The 12,537-nt window shown below is 45.6% G+C and overlaps 1 protein-coding gene across 1 annotated transcript in view; it reads right to left on the bottom strand.

Annotated features, from left to right (window-relative positions):
• CA10 (carbonic anhydrase 10) overlaps nucleotides 1-12,537 on the bottom strand; it is a 491,091-nt gene that overhangs the window by 29,320 nt on the left and 449,234 nt on the right. The gene's annotated exons all lie outside the window — the stretch shown is intronic.

Raw genomic sequence — 12,537 nt, 5'->3', positions numbered from 1 at the left:
AACTCAGAGAAACAAAATATAGCTTGGTGGTTGTCAGGGGCTACAGGGAAACAGAAATGTGATGTTGGTCCAAGGGTACAAAGTTTCAGTTACGCAAGAGACATGAGTTCAGGGGCTCTGAGTACGGCATGGTGATGCTAGTTCGCAATACTGTATTGCCTACTTGAAGTTTGCTAAGAGCACAGATCTTAAATTAAATCCTCTTGACACACATGCAAGAGTAACTATGTCGAGGTGAAGGTTGTGTTATTTAGCTTGACTGTGGTAATCTTTTCACATTTTATTCATGTGTCAAAACATCAAGTTGTACACCTTACACATACACAATTTTTATATGTTGAAGAAATCTCAAAAAGTTGTCAAAAAATAAAGAATGAAACAACTCAGTAACAATGGAATCATTTATAATTATGACTCTGAACTTGATTTTTTTTAAATGTAAAACTAGTTGGTGGCTATCTCTCAAAGACAGTGTGTATAGAGCTACCTAAGTTTTTATAATAGCTGTAGAATTTCCTGTCGCATGAATGCCTGGTGACACGTTTAAGCACCCTCTCACTGGCTTTTGGTTTGTTTCCAGGTTTTCTTCTGTCTTGTAAACAATATCAGGTCAAGCTCAGCATATATCTTTCTGTAGTGGTGTAAGCATTTTCCACAGGCTGATTGGAGGATCTAATAAGACAGCACCTGTAAAAGTGATTTATGACTCTGAAAGAGTCTAAGTGTATTATTATCAATATCCTCTACTGCATTAAAAAAAGGAGGTAAAGTTTTAGAAGCCGAGAAATTCAATGATTTTTTTAAAAAGCGATTTTCTTTGATCTTTGAAAAAAAAAAAACACCTCTGATACAGTGGTTTGAAACCTTCACTGTGCATTTAAATCCCCTGGGTGCTTCTAATACCCACCTGTGCCTGCTCCCCCAATTCTAATTTCATCGATTTGGAGTGGGAACAGGGCACCGAGATTTGTCAAATGCTCCCCGGCCAGCGGGCAGCTGGAGCGGTGAGCCAGGGCAACACAATCAATGAACACCCACATCCCATCGGTGCCCAATCAGGTGGATGGAAGCATGGTGTTGCTGGTCTTGAAATACCCTATTTGCTTTTTGCTTTTTCACTTCTTGTGCGTTTTGCCAACGGTGGCAGATGGTCCTACAGCAGCTCTTCTGCAATCAGAAAGGCAACCACAGACAGGGACTGGCAACTCTCCTTTGCCTGCACAGAGAAGATCGGGCAGGTTTTTCAGGCCTAGGCCGATCATTTGCCTCCCTCCAGCCCACCCGCCCCCATCTCAGCCCACGCTATCGGCAGGTGGGGAATCGTTGCCGTGTAGAAGAAGCAGGAGCTGCGGGGGACCTGCCACACCTCCCTTCAGTGTTGAGTAAGCTTCTTAATGAGAATCCAAACACATCCTGCCATCTGCTAAGATCTTCCCACCAGGTGACCTAAAAAACCACCTGGGGATGGGCCAGTGTTGCAAGGCATGCGTGGAAATTTCAGCATGTTCTGAGAATCAGGCATTGGAGAGCTGGGAACTGGAAAGCGCTCCAGTGGTATGGTGCTTCTCTCCAACTTGCACGACTGAAAAATGCAGGACAAAGTCTCTTGAGCCACCGGGTGACCCACAGGGTGGCTTTCTGCAAGGGCCAGGGACTATGACAAAGGGGCTGGCAAGCAGAAGGGTGAGGCTGTGCTCTGCTCGAGGCTTGAGTTGGCACACTGAGAATTTTGATCTGATGACTTGCCTCCTCTTTATTACAGGATAAGTTGGCTAGGATTTTGATCTCATGAGCTTGGGTTTCCATTGGGAGTTACAGATGGCCTGCTTCTTACCTGAGGGTCGAACCGTATGAGATTGACTTTTTGATCTACCAAACTGGTGATTTTATAGAATTAATGTAATCTTAAAATAAAGCAATTTAGAATACAATGTCATCCCTCTCCCAAGGCTCACACATTAGATGTTAAAAAGACCCATAGTGGGCACCTGGGTGGCTCAGTGGGTTAAAGCCTCTGCCTTCAGCTCAGGTCATGATCCCAGGGTCCTGGGATTGAGCCCCACATGGAGCTCTCTGCTTAGCGGGGAGCCTGCTTCCTCCTCTCTCTCTCTCTGCCTGCTTCTCTGCCTACTTGTGATCTCTGTCTGTCAAATAAATAAATAAAATCTTAAAAAAAAAAAAAAGACCCATAGTGCTTTTCTACTCAATGCACAGTACAGGGACCAGCAGCCGCCATAGCATCTGGAAGGGAACCTGTTAGACACGTAGAATCTTGAGCCCTACTCTCCATCTCCTGAATGAAGATCTGCATTTAAAAAAAAAAAAATTCCCTGTGATTTGAATGCAGATTAAACTTTGAGATGTTCTGTTTTCACAGATACTCTTGGTTGGTTAGCAGAGAGCCCTGTCTTGTCTGGCTGTTCCCTGCTCTTCTGGTTCAGGTAAGCTGGGTTGAGGGGTACAGGTATCATGGATGTTGGAAGATAGGCTGAGCCCACATCATAGGAAGCCTAGAACAAGAGCTATGGAAGGGTTTTGAGCAGAGGGTAAGATAATCAGCATGGACTGCCAGAAGGCAGATTCAAGCCTGCAGAGCCTGGAGGTAGGGAGGGTGTCGTTTCAGGAAGTGGCCATTAAGGTGGACAGTGTTCTGTAGGAAAACCACAGAATGTGCATGTTTGGCAAGAGTCGGGAAGAGTGGGCACCAAGCGAGCCCCTAGGCCTCAGGACAGTTAGGAGCCCCAGAAGACCCTATGAGGCACCTTGGCAGTGGCCGGGCTTCTTGTTCTACCTGTTACAACACAATTTTGGCATCAAAGGCAAGAAGAGCAGAAGATGCATGGGGCCTGCACAGTCCATGCAGGACTTAACTATGAAAAAGAGCTGCTTCTCTCCCTAACTTCCAGATCCCTTGAGTGGCAATTATAGTTCCTGCAGCTGATGATTTGTTCCTCCCCAGCCGGGCACAGTGGTGCCGATCCAATGCCCACTAACCACACACAATGTGGTTGGTGTGGGTGGGTGGGTCTAGCGGAAGAGGGTCTGCTGCTTGTTCTACTATGAATTTGTCCACCTTAATGGCCGAATCATATCCTGCTAGGAAGAAAGTATCAGATTGGTAGGAGAGTTCTGAAAGTGATGTCTATGGGTAACTCTTTGCCAGTTATAGGCAATATTTTAAAATCTCCATCCTACACATTCAGAATTTTTAATAACTTGGATGAGCACAGAGATGTAGTTTGAGCCTCAACTTTGTGGCTCACTTGAGGGGATCAGTGTCTGACATGAAAGAGGTGACAGTAAGTGGATGTTTGACCTCTGAGCAAGAGCAAGGCAACTTCAGAGGGTGGAGGGACAAAGGGCAAAGTGCTCACAAAAGCAAACTCTCCCCGTGCTAATCCTGATATGGTAATTAAGCATCAAGTTTAGTTACTCATTAAAGAGCTTCCCCAAGGGCTTCCGCCAGCCTCGTTGGAATTACCATGTGAAAAAGCTAACCCTGGATTACAGGAAATTATTTTATAATCTTGACTTCTTATTAATTTAGACAGGTACCCTCAATGAGGGGCTTTCTGGAAATGCAAGACTGAGACATAATTGTCTTCAAGGAAGAAGCAAGATACTGTTGGCTTTTTTATGATGCTCAGATGGGGCTCAGAGCCTGACACCAGGATCCTAAAATCCTTCCTGACCTGATGTGAATCTTCCTTTCGTGGTACTGGCTTGAACCTTGTGTTTTCATCTCAGAACATGCTGTCTCACTTGATCCCTTGCAGACACCTGGAATACACTTGTTCAAGAGATCTTGGAGGGCCAGCTATGTGCCGAGGCCAGCTGTATAAGACTGATGAAGTCCCTGACCTCCTAGAGGTCATTTCAGAGAGCACCCAGAGCTTTGAGGCAACATACAAGACTTTGGCCTGCAAAGTGAATGGCATAGTGTGGGGGTGGGGGGAATGGAGGCAGGGCATGGAGGCGGGGCATGTGGGAGTAGGAACGAAGTTGGGTAGTGTATAGTTAGTTGGTGAAGGTCTGTCCGCAGAGGTGATGGACATCTGAGCTGCATTCTGATGATGAAAAGGAGCTGGGCATGGAAGACTGGAAGGAGGCAGGACACTGGCAGAGAGCGTAGCCTCTGCAAAGGGGTAGGGACAAATGGCTGAACATGGCTGGGGAAAGATGTAGGTGGCTCAAGATGGTACCAGCTCATGGGGGGCTTTGCAGACTATGGTAAGGAGCTTTGACTTTATTCCAAGCACAACAGGAAGTCAGAGGAAGAAATCAGTTGATCCGATGTGTGTTTTTGAAAGATTTCCCAGGGAAGAGGAGAGACAGGGGAGACCTTACCTCCCCTTCTTTACCTTACAGTTCAGCTCTGGTCTCGTTTTCCCTAGGACATCTTCCATGAATCATTGGCCTTGAACATCAAGTGTAGCTCCTCTCTGCTCCATGGCGCTCTTGTCCAGGGGTCAGAGTTCAAATATCTCACAGCTGGGATGGCAGGGGTACTGAGCAATCAGGACAGGTGTAAGTCCTAGACAACTGGTACCATCGCATGGGTGCTGAATGTCATTGTTGACATTAGTCACCAGCGTCATTTGTCAATCATCATTGCCAACATTGGATGCACACTTATTTGTGCCAGACGCAATGCCAGCAGGAACATCACCTCATTGAACCCTCACAGAATTCCACGAGTTGTGCCATTCTGTCCATCTGAGTCATGGGGACACTGGGCCTCTGAGAGATTCTTTGTTCCAGGGAGTGGAAACAGTTGGAATTGCCCTAGTTCCTATGTCGGTAGAGTTCATACTCTACTCACACTCGTGCACCATGATATTCTTTATGAAGTTTTCCTTTTCTCTACCTTTGAATAAACATCTCAAGGGCAGGGGTGTCTTGTATCATATCCTCTCCCTTGTGCCTGTTATGGGACTTGCTTGTAGGAGATGTTGGCAATGTTTGCTGAGCGAATCCCAGTTCTGCATCCTGTGGGTTCTTCATCCGGGAGAGGCTTCAAGGGAAACCCAGGCCAGCCACTTCTTTGATAAATGAAGAAACTGAAACCAGAGAGGGGCTTGCCCAAGATCAAACAGTCAATCGTACATCTGTTCATTCAACAGGTGTTTACTGAGCAACTAATAAGTGAAGGAGAGTAGTGTGGGTCAAAGTCAAACAGGGAGACGGGGCCAGACCATGGAGAGCCTGGAAGGCCAAGCTAAGGGGTCCGGATTCCATTCTAAGGGTGATGGAGAATCGTGTTTATGACTATACTCTCAAGACCACAGGCAAAGCTTCCGTGCCCCATCATGGAAGTGAGGAGCCTGACAAGCATTGGTCTTTGGTGACAAGTAACTCAGCTCCCAAGCTGATGGAGAAGTACTCATCTTTACTATGTGAACAGAACTACCGCAAGCAAGCTTCCACGTTGACCACAAGCTATCCTTGCCATTGGTCGGGTGGAGAGCACTGTGTGGTGCAAAGTGCTCACACCAAGTTCACACTGGGCAGCAATGAGGTGATTCACGGGCACGTGCCAGGCTGCTGCTCGCTTACCCTTCATGCCTCAGCAGAGTGTCCAGCTGTGTCCTCAGACCCTGCTGTAGACGCCCAAGTTTGGTTTTCCCAGGCAGATGCTCCATTAGTGGGAGCCCCTTAGTGAACTTGGGAAAGAGCAGCCTGGTCGTGGAAGGCCACACACACGGCATTCCCTGCTTGGACACCTCAGTGCCTTCCTGTTGCTTCGGAGATGGAGACAGAGACCCAGATCTGGGCACAAGCCTTGTGTGGCCTCTGGCATTTCCCACCATGTCCACTTGTTTCATGCGCTCTGGCCACAGTGTGGCCAGAGTTTCAGTTTCCTTACATACCATGCTGCCTCCTTCCCAAAAGCCTATGCATATGCTATTCCTTCTGCCTAGGATGCCCTTCCCTCCCCTCTATGCCTGCCTTTTATTTACAAACTCCTTTAGCTCTAAGTTCAAGGGTCACCTCTTGAGAGAGATTCCCATGACCCACCCTCATGGCATCCCATGCCTTTCCCCTTTGAAACAGATCACAGTTCTGTTTCAATTCATTGTGTGATTGGTTAATGCTCGCCATTTTTGATTGATTTTGATTGATTAAAGTCACCACTATGATGACTTTAAGCTTCATTCAGGCAAGGGCCATATCTGATGGGTCCTTGTGACGTCCCCATGCCCAGCACAGAGCCTGGCATTTTAGCTATAGCAACATAGAAACAATTGTTAAGTGAATGAGTGAAGCCATGCAGGCTGGCAAAAATACAGTAATATGTGATGTCCCCGAGGGACAGGAGAGCAACGCACTTGGCTGAGCTGGTAAAGGAACATCCTGGAATCCTAAAGATAGAATCTCTAATGGGAATGCGCCACGGGGTACCCTAGGGCAAAGCTGGCCTCTCATTTACAAACAGGGACAATATTATTAACTACTTCACAGAACTGTGGTAATGATTTTATGAGACAAAATATATAAAGTGTTGAGCCCAGGGCCTGGCATCACACAAGCACTCAGTAATTAGCTCTTCAGGATGACTAACCAAGCGACCGATAACAGAGCCTTCAGCTCCTGCAGGAAGAGGGGGTAGGTGTGTGCACCCCGCTCTTCTGGGTCCTCACTTTGAGCCTGTTCTCCCATGGAAGCTCGAGCAAAATGTTGCCTGTTCAGAACCCGGATCATTTTCCAATTTCTCTTGTCCTGTCTAGACACATATGGAGCACCCTGTGTTCTAGGCACCAGAAGAGGTGAGAGCTTTTTTAAATTTCTTTTCGGCGTAACAGTATTCATTGTTTTTGCACCACACCCAGTGCTCCATGCAATCCGTGCCCTCCCTAATACCCACCACCTGGTTCCCCCAACCTCCCACCCCCGGCCCCTTCAAGACCCTCAGGTTGTTTTTCAGAGTCCACAGTCTCTCATGGTTCACCTCCCCTTCCAATTTCCCTCAACTCCCTTCTCCTCTCCATCTCCTCATGTCCTCCATGCTATTTGTTATGCTCCACAAGTCAGTGAAACCATATGATAATTGACTCTCTCAGCTTGACTTATTTCACTCAGCATAATCTCTTCCAGTCCCGTCCATGTTGCTACAAAAGTTGGGTATTCATCTTTTCTGATAGAGGCATAATACTCCATAGTGTATATGGACCACATCTTCCTTATCCATTCGTCCATTGAAGGGCATCTTGGTTCTTTCCAGTTTGGCGACTGCTGCTATAAACATTGGGGTACAGATGGCCCTTCTTTTCACTACATCTGTATCTTTGGGGTAAATACCCAGTAGTGCAATTGCAGGGTCATAGGGAAGCTCTATTTTTAATTTCTTGAGGAATCTCCACACTGTTCTCCAAAGTGGCTGCACCAACTTGCATTCCCACCAACAGTGTAAGAGGGTTCCCCTTCCTCCACATCCTCTCCAACACATGTTGTTTCCTGTCTTGCTAATTTTGGCCATTCTAACTGGTGTAAGTTGGTATCTTAATGTGGTTTTAATTTGAATTTCCCTGATGGCTAGTATGATGAACATTTTTTCATGTGTCTGATAGCCATTTGTATGTCTTCATTGGAGAAGTGTCTCTTCATATCTTCTGCCCATTTTTTGATATGATTATCTGTTTGTGTGTGTTGAGTTTGAGGAGTTCTTTATAGATCCTGGATATCAACCTTTTGTCTGTACTGTCATTTGCAAATATCTTCTCCCATTCCGTGGGTTGCCTCTTTGTTTTATTGACTGTTTCCTTTGCTGTGCATTTTAAAAAGGAAGCCGATGCAGGCAGGAAGGGTGGGGAGGAGCTCCAAGGAGAGGGCGGGATGAAGGAAACAGGCATCTTTTATAATACCCCAGGCACTGTGCTTGGCCCTAGAAAACATCATGGCATGAATCTTCTTGACACTCAGGGAGGGTAGCTGTTGTCACACTCCTCTTCAGATGAGGAGCATTGGGTTCAGAAAGGTGAAATACCTTCCTGAAGATCACACAGGAATTCGGTGTAAGGCCGGGAAACCGAGTTCTGGTGTCCTAAACTTGAAATCCCAAACAATTCCACGTCATCTTCCTCCCTCCCTTTTAAAGACATTTTACCTTGAAGAAACTAGAATAATAGAATAATAATGCAGGAGGGTGTCTGGGTGGCTCAGTTGGTTAAGCGACTGCCTTCAGCTCAGGTCATGATCCTGGAGTCCCAAGATCAAGATCAAGTCCCGCATCAGGCAGGGAGTCTGCTTCTCCCTCTGATCCTCCCCTCTCTCATGCTTGCTTTCTCTCTCAAATAAATAAATAAAATCTTTTTTTTTTTAAAGAATAACAATGCAGGTAGATTATTGACATGGCAAGTTACTGCCGTAGGGCTCCTCATTACACCCCCTATTAGCTACATCCCACACTAGCCTCCTTGAATCCTGCTGAACCAGGAGACATTTACCTTGTCTTTCTCTTCTCCATCCTCTCTACCCGAAGACAGCTTTCTCTCACTTCCCTTTAACTTTATTATTTTTTTTTATTTTTTAAAGATTTTATTTATTTATTTGACAGAGAGAGAGCACAAGTAGGCAGAGCAGCAGGCAGAGGGAGAAGGAGAAGCAGGCTCTCCACTGAGCAGGGAGCCGGACGCAGGGCTCCATCCCAGGACCCTGGGATCATGACCTGAGTGGAAGGCAGACGCCAACAACTGAGGCACCCAGGTGTCCCTCCCTTTAACTTTAAAATGTGCTTGAACCTTATCATATGGAGACAGGAAGAAAATACATATTGAAGGAATAGCAATATTAACCTCTCCCTCTCTTTAAATGACGATTACCACTGTCACATTTCTACAGTTGTTTAAACTTCTCAAGGGCAGATTCAACTCCAGGAGAGTCTGACTGAAGTCAAGAAACAAGTGCCACCCGTTGTAATGCCAGACCCCAGGCATCCAGAGATGAGCACTCTATATTCGACTACCCCATTTGTTCCTGACCTAGGCCAATGATGAAACAAAAAGGCACAGAGAGGTTAAACAACTGTTCGGATATCACACAGCCAGGGGACTCTGCTCTGCTTTGCTTTCGAGCGTACACACCTTTTCTCCCCACGAGAAAGGAAAGAGGCAAGGAAAGGAGTTTTATATCTGAGGGCAGATCACATTTCAACAGCGGTTGCTGGAACAACAATTATAAGCTAGAACTTATTTATAGAGCATCATTAACAAGCTCGTCTTTACGCGTAAGAGCCCACACAGTCTGCGGAGGAACAGGCGGTTTCATATCTACCAACTGCCACGTTCTGGCCCTGGGGTTCAGCAATTATCACCGGTCTGCCTGGTGACTGTTCATTTCCCCCCTTTTAAGACATGGAATGCAATTACAGCTGAAGATAAAGAGAAGTGCCTATAATTTCATTGACTAAAGACCCCCGAATATGGGCCAGCGATCACAGCAACCTATAAAACCAGAGTGAAATATGGTATTCCTCCCCACCTCCTGAAGATAACAAAACCTGGATTTTTAAAGCCTGGTGTTTTTCACTGAGTTGCACGACCGTTGGCACACATGTGGAGGGGTCTGTTTAGACGCAGGAGGCTGCTGGAAAAGCCATTGCTTTGAATCCAGCCAAATATCTCTTCTGTCCAGATAACGCTGGGCTAGTCGTCGAGCCCCTCTGGGCCTTATTGTCTTCATCTGTGATATGGGAATGCCCCTAAGGATCGTTGTGAGAATAAAACAAAAACAACCACCCCATGGTCTTTCAGGAACTAGGCAGGGCATAATCAGACACACAAAATAAATGTTGTGACACATACAAAGTAACACACAGAGGAGAGGTGGTTCCAAATGTTCCTTCTTTTTCCTTCCACAATGCAAAGATTGGACACACTTTCCTTCTTACTGGTTTCTGGGCTTGAAATCTCTTGTCACACAACAAACTGCATTCCAAGAATCTTCTGGATCATTCTCTCTTCTGAAGAGACGTGTTTCTCACACGTTTTTCAAGAACCACCGAGTTGGGCTGTTCCCTGATGCTTTTCTTCCCCCCTCCACCCCCGAAACATTTTGAAATAGCCATTTCTAGAAGCCAAAGTCTTCCTACGATCCTTTTTCCAAAGCATCTGCATCCTTTCCAGTGCTCATGGAAGAAGCTGCAGAAAGCCGAGGCCGGATGCCCTCCTCTAATGAGGTCCGGATCCTCCCAGAAGGAACGTTAGGCAGGGGCTGCTGCCTTCCAGGATGGAAAGGTGAGGTCTGCAGGTATGTCTTGAACCTTGGCTGATTTTAATGAAAGCTCTGCCCCCCTGCTCCCCACACTTCACTGCTCCTGTCCCTCCCCAGCATCTGCCTACTTCCTGCCTCTGCTCCCATGACATCAGATGCATCCCAGCAAAGGTCACGGGTGAGGCTCATTCACTGGCTCTGAAGTCAAATGTCCTGGGTTCAAGTCCTGGGTTCTTCAGTCTCTTTGAGCCTCAATTTCTTCACACGACTCCCGTGTAACCTTATCCAAAGTGTCGAGATGATTAAATGAGCTGAAACATATCAACGAGCTTTAGTGTATCAATGAGATAAAGCAGGCTTTCGCAGCTGTGCCTGGCACAAAGCAAATGCTCATTAAATGGGAGGTTTGGTTATTACTATTAGGCATGTCTGGCTGCTGGGGCTCAGATAAGGGACAGGAGAAGCCTGGAAGGATGAAGTGACCTGTGACATTCCATAGATTACAGCAGAGCCCGGCCATGAACACTTAGAGACTGTATTTCTTGAAGACAAGGTTAGTCTATTATTCATTTTTGTATCTTACTTTATCTTCCTGTCATTTGCTGCCAAGAAGATTCTGCCAGTCCTTTCTGTAGTTCATATGATAAAAATTGTAGATGTGCCGGGACACATTGTCTCCATTATCCATGCACTGCCTCTCAGCCTCATGGTCGTCCTTGTGGAGGAGCCCGTCTCTGGGATGAAAACCCATGTTCTGCTTTGTTCCATGTTTCTTGAATAAGGAACTCCAGAGCCTACATAAACAGTATTAGATCGCTTTGTTCTAATTATTGTAGGGACATGTTACATAGTTCCTTTGGTTAAGATAAGAATCTTTTTTAAATTTTTAAATTTTTTTAATTTTTTTAAATTTCTTTTCAATGTTCCAGAATTCATTGTTTATGCACCACACCCAGTGCTCCATGCAGTATGTGCCCTCCTTAATATCCACCACCAGGCTCACCCAACGCCCCACCCTCCTCCTCTCCAAAACCCTCAGTTTGTTTCTCAGAGTCCACAGTGTCTCATGGTTCATCTCCCCCTCCGATTTCCCCCAACTCATTTCTCCTCTCCATCTCCCAATGTCCTCCGTGTTATTCCTTATGCTCCACAAATAAGTGAGACCATATGATAAATGACTCTCTCTGCTTGACTTATTTCACTCAGCAGAATCTCTTCCAGTCTCGTCCATGTTGACACAAAAGTTGGGTATTCATCCTTTCTTGATGGAGGCATAATATTCCATTGTATATATGGACCACATCTTCTTTATCTATTCGTACACTGAAGGGCATCTTGGTTCTTCCCACAGTTTGACAACTGTGGCCATTGCTGCTTTGAACAATGGGGTACAGATGGCCCTTCTTTTCACTACATCTGTATCTTTGGGGTAAATACCCAATAGTGCAATTGCAGGGTCATAGGGAAGCTCTATTTTTAATTTCTTAAGGAATCTCTTTTCGACTTCTAGTGCCCACAGAAAAGCCTTGGCTAGAATGGGTTTATAAGTATGTTCCATAAGACTTTTAAGGGGCAGCCAAGCTACTGTCTCTTACATTCTTATGTGCAAGAAGCCTAAACAAATACTAGCTACTAGAAAACAATATTATGGTAAAAATTATTTGTAGGATTATCTTACTCTATATATTTATCTTAGGTACTTCATTTTATTATTTTATTATGATCAAGTAAGGCTCACATCAGGAATCAAGAATCAACAGTGGGAAAAAAAAAATCTTCCAGTGTGGTTGAACTTGGTTGAATTTGGTCATTGAACTTGTTGACACTTGGTTGAACGACGTGAGGGGAAAAAAAAACCACGAACATTTTTCAGGAGGGATGACCTACATTTCAGTCATCCCTATACCAAAGTAACACCCATTTTAGTGGAGTTAGTTCTCCTCTTGGCCCAAGAACATGGCTTTAACAGTTGCGTTTTCTGACTTCTCCGATGGGATTGCTGGTCTTGTGTCTCTTAGACACCGTAGAAACTGTTAACATTACTTCTGTTTTATTGTCTTGCTTAAAATAACTTCAGTTTTAAACTTAAAAAAGAAGAGTCCAGTTTTTCAACCTGAGGGCCAGGATATCTTTGCTTGAGGTCTGATCTCGGGGTGTGGACAAGGAAGCAGCCTCTGTATGATCACGTGATGGCGCGGGCCAAAGCATGTCCATGGGAGACCGAGTCAGGCTCTGAAAACTTGCTTCTCTATTGCTCGGGGCCACCACCCACAACGCAGTGTGAATGATGTTTCAGGGGACCACAGTGAAGGTTTCTAACCACCCACC

Source organism: Lontra canadensis, unplaced genomic scaffold (assembly GCF_010015895.1).
Source record: "Lontra canadensis isolate GAN:19392208 unplaced genomic scaffold, GSC_riverotter_1.0 scaffold43, whole genome shotgun sequence".
NCBI lineage: Eukaryota > Metazoa > Chordata > Mammalia > Carnivora > Mustelidae > Lontra > Lontra canadensis.
Note: the sequence above shows the minus strand (reverse complement) of the source record. Positions and strands in the feature narration are given on the sequence as shown.